This window comes from Camelus ferus, chromosome 29, assembly GCF_009834535.1.
Source record: "Camelus ferus isolate YT-003-E chromosome 29, BCGSAC_Cfer_1.0, whole genome shotgun sequence".
In the NCBI taxonomy this organism is placed as follows: Eukaryota; Metazoa; Chordata; class Mammalia; order Artiodactyla; family Camelidae; genus Camelus; species Camelus ferus.
The window spans coordinates 18,346,668-18,352,667 of record NC_045724.1 but is presented as its reverse complement, the minus strand read 5'-3'; the positions used below and the strand labels follow the sequence as shown (position 1 = coordinate 18,352,667).

Below are 6,000 nucleotides of genomic sequence, written 5' to 3'. Positions count from 1 at the left end.
GTTTGTGTCCATGTTTTCCCTTTTATTTTTCTAAGATCTTATCCTACCCTGTGTCCCATTCTCACCTTCAGTAACCTCACTTCCTCACTTTCATGCCTGGAAGCCCTCTCCCTTCAACTCACATTGAATATACTCATTTATTTGCTGATATGTAGTAAGAATATTTCTATTTAAGTTATTTAATTTTACACTATTTTTAGAGTTGCAAACATGTTATTTTCTGGGAATTTATCCATTGTTTTTTTTTTGTATGTCAATATTATAGTAAGAATTTTTACTTGGCATGATATAATTTATAATCTGAAATCTAAAAGATAAATAGCAACATTCAATTTATAAAAATTTAAAAAACCACACACACACTTTCTACTTTAAATGGTATTTAATTATTCTAAAAAGATATCATATGAAAGACAAGTAGAAGTATGATATTTTAAGAGATTAAAAAATAGATTCACTATATTGAACATAAGACAGTCAAGACAGAAAATGTCTTATTTTTTTAAAGTGATTTTTAAGAACTTTCCAAAGTTTGCAGTGTATTCTGGGGCAGAAATGATGGTGAGTATTTTTAAAACCTATTCTGGGAAGGTGCTTTCAGATAGTCCCTGTATTAGTTTCCTGTTACCATTGCCACAAACCACCACAAATTTAGTGGCTTAAAACAACACACATATATACTCTTATACAGTTGTGGAGGTCAGTAGTCTGCAATCATTTTTACTGGGCTAATGTCAAGATGTTGGCAGGACCGGTTCCCTCTGGAAGCTCTGAGGGAGGATCTGTGTTGTTACTTTTTTCCCTTCTAATGGTGTCTGTATTCTGTGGCTGGTGGCCCCTCTCTCCATCTTCAAATTGTATCACTCTGACCTCTCCTTCTCTGACTCTAATCCTCCTTTGTCCCTCTTGTAAAAACCGTGTAATTATATTGAGCCCATCTGGGTGCTTCAGGGTATCTTCCCCAGTTCAAAAGCCTTAATTAACCTAGTCACATCTGTAAAGTTTCTTGTACCTTAAAAGGGAACATACACAGGTTCTGAGGATTAGAATGTAGACTTTTTTGAGGTGGGGAGCACATTATTCTATCTACCACAATCCCACTTTCCACTGAAAACACTGCTCTTGTCTCCTTCCTCAGCTTTACTTGATTTGCTGTTACAGCTAAGATAATGGGGTTCCCTAACATGTCATCTAGGTATCAATCTGTTTTAGAACAGATTTAGAAAAATAAGTTCTTAGGGGGTGGGTATACCGCAGTGGTAGAGCATGCATGAGGTCCTGGGTTCAATCTCTAGTACCTCCATTAAAAAAAAAAAAAAAAAGAAAAAAATTTCTTGGAGCCAGAAGCTTCTGAATGAATTCTTCTTCTCCACAGAATGGCTCATCTTTGAATATGCCAAGTGGGTTTGCTAGGTCCATCTCTTACAAAAGCAGCAGACCTTATCTCTGCCCTCCCCACAGCCCCTCATCCTTCCCGTTCAGCGCATCTGCCTTTAGACTGCTAAGTGCTGGCTATTTGCCTCCCTCAGCTGGAAGGCTGCCCTGGTCTCTGAGCCTGTTCTGCCTGTGCTTGGACAGGCTGGAAATGCTGTGGAAATGAAATCCCATCCCTCAGCAGCCCTGACTAATGCATGGAGCTAATGTATACATATCCCAGCTCCCTCATTTCTTGTAATTAGTTTTATTGAGATATAATTCACATAGAATTCTTATTAAAGTATAAAACTCAGTGGATTTTAGTAAATTCACAAAATTCGAGAACATTCTATCCCTCTCTCAAAGAAATCCTATACCTGTTAGCAGTTACTCCCAACCCTCCCCTCCCTCTCCCCTGGCAACCACTAATCTAATTTCTGTCTCTATGAATTGGCCTTTTTTGGATATTTCATATAAATGGAATCATATAGTAACTGGTCACTCATTTCTGGATGGGTAACTTCAAGGCACATGTCCGCTGCTGGCTCTCAGATTTCGCCAGCAGGATGAGGCTGATCGCCCACAGCTGTGATGGGTAATTAATTGGCTGCTTTGCCTTTCTGATCTCACTTGCCTGCTTTCCCACCAGTGTTTCCTGGAATCGCCGCTCAGATAAAGGGTTTGTACTCGACTCCCTGCTTTAGGATCTGCTTCTGGGAGAACCCAAACTAAAATGCAAGGTATGTCTAGTTAACTAATCCATTCATCAAATAAACGCTGAATATTGACTCTGCGTTTGGCACATCGCTCAACATTGAGGACGCAGCACAATCCAGCGGGACATCTTCCCTGCTCTAACGGACGGGTGTGCGCAGGGAATAAAGGCATTAGGCAAACTAAGTGAGATGAATGTTATAAAGGAATGGGTGAGGGAAGGCCTTCCTAAGAATGAGATCTGAGGAATGGGCAGGAGTCAGCCGGGGGAGAGGGTAGAAAAGCGTTCCAGGCAAGAGTCCCAGACCAAGATAAAGGAGAGCGTGGTGATTTGGCGAGTGGAGAGAAATCCGCAGGGCTCTTGCAGAGAGTTGGAGGAGGACAGTAGTGCTAGATACTCGCATCTCCCTTCAAGGAAGGATTTGGTGTCCAGCTGTGGCGCATGAAGTGATCAGGGAACAGGATACAGCTGTCGGCACCTCAGTAAGCCTCGCCTCTCCTCTCCTGCGCAGACTCGCCCAAGGTCACGCCCTTCCCGGGGTCGCTTGCCGTCGTCTGGTGGCTGGTGAGACGGGGAGACCCAGGCACAGCCAGCGGCCCGGGGTGCGGAGAACACCCTCCCGGGCAACGCTCACCCCAGAGCTCCCGGCTTCGTTGGGTCTGCATCGCCCTTCAGCTGCTTCCCCGCGCTAACCCGGCGTCTGCCCGCCTCCTTTCACAGGCGCGGATCCTTGCTCTTCACCTCGCTTCTTAAACTTGGTGCCAGAGCCAGCTCCAGGAGGACCCAGCCTCCCCCAGCAAGGAAGGAGGAAGGTTTTTCTGGTCATGTGTGATCTCCTCAGACACGGGGGAGGTAAGAGTCCCTGAGGCCTAACAGGAATGGACCCCACGTCCGGTGAGCAGGAACAACTTTGGCGTCTTCATGGAAGGATCTGAAGGTAAGTTTGCGTTTGGGAGATTCGGAAAGTCTAAGAACAACTCAGGGGGGAGTGAGGATTGGTGGTGAGCATCAGCGTTTTGGGGGTTCATTTAAATTGCATTTTACTCTTTGTACGTAGTTTTCTACATTTGTCTCAAGTGATAACATTTGTATATACCTGTATAAACTAACCACAGGTCTGCTTGGGTTTATATATTTTTTCATCCCTGGATCCCCGAGGAATGTGAGCAAAAATGAACATAATGGAAATATGTTTTCCATAGAGGATAATATTAGATTATGTATGCTGGCATTTTACATTTTATGTTCTGTCTGGGTAGCAGACTTTTAAAATAATAATTAGATACTACTCCAGTGGGTACTTTGCAAAGCACTAAAATATTAAATAACTTGTATGTTTAACTTATTAGCTGGAACAGTGGTATCTACATTCCTCTGCCCTTTCTTTCGGGTGTATCACTATGGTCTAGTCTGCCCTCAGATTACAGATACAGGAGCACTTTCCCACCCTAAGGGTCTTAGGATGCTGCAGAGGTGGGTCTTCATTGCAGATATCCTGGAGCCCGTGGGCAGTCCCTACAGGCCTGGAGCTTAGTTGCTACAAAGCCAGTGGTGTGGCTGCCTCTTGGAGCCCACTGAGATGCTGGAGTTGTTCCCCATCTGGCACGGCTCGGAGCATTCTCTTGCAGCCCCTTACATTCAACGCCTTCTGCAGTTTCCTAACACCAGCACTTCTTGGGGACTCATCTCAAGAGGTCAACAGGGATCTCCGACCTCAAGCATGCTTTTCCTGATCCTCCCTCTAGTCATTCCCCTCAGACCTGAAAAGCATCCAGCACCCTTCCTGCCCTTGAGGGTGGGGGATGGGGTACTAACTTGAGGGCTTTAGAGGCAATTTCAGAGAAAAAGAGAAATACCCTTTAAATTCCCTTCCATAGAGCCAAATGTTTTGAATATGTGAAAATGAAAGCAATTTGACTTACTCGAAGTTCTAGAGCAACAAAACTAATGTGTGGTGATAAAAATCAGAACAACGGTTGCTTCTGGTGGTGAGGGGAGGTTGACTGGAAAGGGGCTCGAGGATCTCTTCTGGAGTGAAGGAAATGTTCTGTATCTTGATGGGGTGGGGGTACACGTTTGTCAAAACTTACTGAAATGTGTATTTGAGATCTATATGTTTTATGTACATTTAAAAAGAAAATAGGATGACAGTTCAAAAATGAAAAAAAAAATGACTATGTAAAAGTAAATCAGGAAGGATTTAGATTTCAGAATTGTTTTGTTTTAATTGTCTGACTTAACTAGGGACGGTTGTGGGAAAGGACCCACCGTCAGCATGTGGCTCCAGTAAGGGATATAAAAATTTTTTTTGGTCTATAGTTAATTATTTCTTAATAGAAATCTAGAACCTTGCATGAAACATAAGGCTCTTGGAACAGAAGTTTTCACGTTTCATTGTGGAATCTGATACACATTTCTTTAGCTTTTGTCTTCAGCTGACACTCAAGATTTCTGCCTACAGAGTGCACAGGTGACTATCCTGTTCGACTGTGTTAAGTGACCACCAATTAGTGTATGCCGTTGACAGGTGAGGGGAGGTCACTCAGACACCAATCACCACGTAACATCAGTGGTGAGAGACGGGTAGAGTGATAATTTCTAAAATTATTATGGATTAGATGACGTAGCCCTGTGGAGGATGCTGACTGATGGCCAGATCAGAACACTTGTGTATGGATGCCAGAAAAACTCAGGACACAGGATGAAATAAATGTTCAATTTGAATCAGATAAGCAACAAATAATTTTTTAGTGTAAGTAGGCATGGAGATAGTTCTATATATCACTTGCATAAGTGGGATATATACATGGGACATACCTGCAAGGACGCAATTATACTAAAAATTTACTTTTTTATCTGAAATTCAAATTTAACTGGTGTCCTATATTTTTATTTGCTAAATCTGGCAACTCTATGCTTGGGGTATGCTGAAAGGGCAGAGTTTTTTGTTTATTTGTTTTTTACTTGGCAAAAAATCAGAGGCACAGGTTATCTGAGCCTGCGGTTCTCAAAATTTAGCTTGCATCAAAATCACCTGCAGTCCTTGTTAAGCCAGACAACTGAGCCCAAATTTCTGATACAGCAAGTCTGGGGTAAGGCCCTGAAAATGTTCGTTTTTAACACTCCCAAGCGTTGCTGGTGTTGATTTCAGGCATCACATCTGAGAACTAATGATGGAAGGCAATGTGTTACAGCTGTACGTGCCAGGACTGCTAGAAATGCTTCATTAATGCATCCTGTCCCTTGCCATTCTGCCCAGCACACTAAACTCTGCATCATTAATGAGGGACAACAATCAGACATATCGTGTATTGTCATGTAATAGCAATAAGCCTTTTATTTTATATGGTTGCCTATGTTTCCAGACTTGATGGCCACTCTGTATGTAAGTTATTTGCCTCTGTAGTGAATGGATTGCCTTTTAATGAGTGTGATGTTAAAATTCTGTATTAAAATTAGAATAAATTAAAAATTTGATAAACCCATAGAACAGTAATACCTGAGAAGCCTGGTTAAATTATATGCCAAATAAATATTTAACAAGGTTAGACACCAGAAATTATTTAGATTTTATTAAATACCATCACAATTTGCCTAGTGAAGTAGATACACATAGCCTCTGCACAACCGAGGATTTTTGGAGGACCCAGGATGGAATTTCCACATCATGACTTTTTTCTTGGAGGAAAATAAGAGGGATTTGCTTGTGTGTTTTGTGGAGCCTGAACATATTGAAATGTTTTAACGTAACCTTAAAGCTGACATTTTACATTTCTGCCATCAGGATGATTGGGGTTTGTTTCTGTTTCTTTTTACTTTTCTGTTTATTGACCTATTAAAATTGATGTGGATTTCCTCTTTTGAGGGAG

The 6,000-nt window shown here is 41.9% G+C and overlaps 1 long non-coding RNA gene across 3 annotated transcripts in view; it reads left to right on the top strand.

Annotated features, from left to right (window-relative positions):
- The first annotated feature begins 2,653 nt into the window (after positions 1 to 2,653).
- LOC116660420 overlaps positions 2,654 to 6,000 on the top strand; it is a 135,968-nt gene continuing 132,621 nt past the window's right edge. For all 3 annotated transcript variants that reach the window (XR_004315922.1, XR_004315921.1, XR_004315920.1), the window contains exon 1: positions 2,654 to 3,068. This is a non-coding gene — a long non-coding RNA (uncharacterized LOC116660420). The remainder of the gene's footprint in view (positions 3,069 to 6,000) is intronic.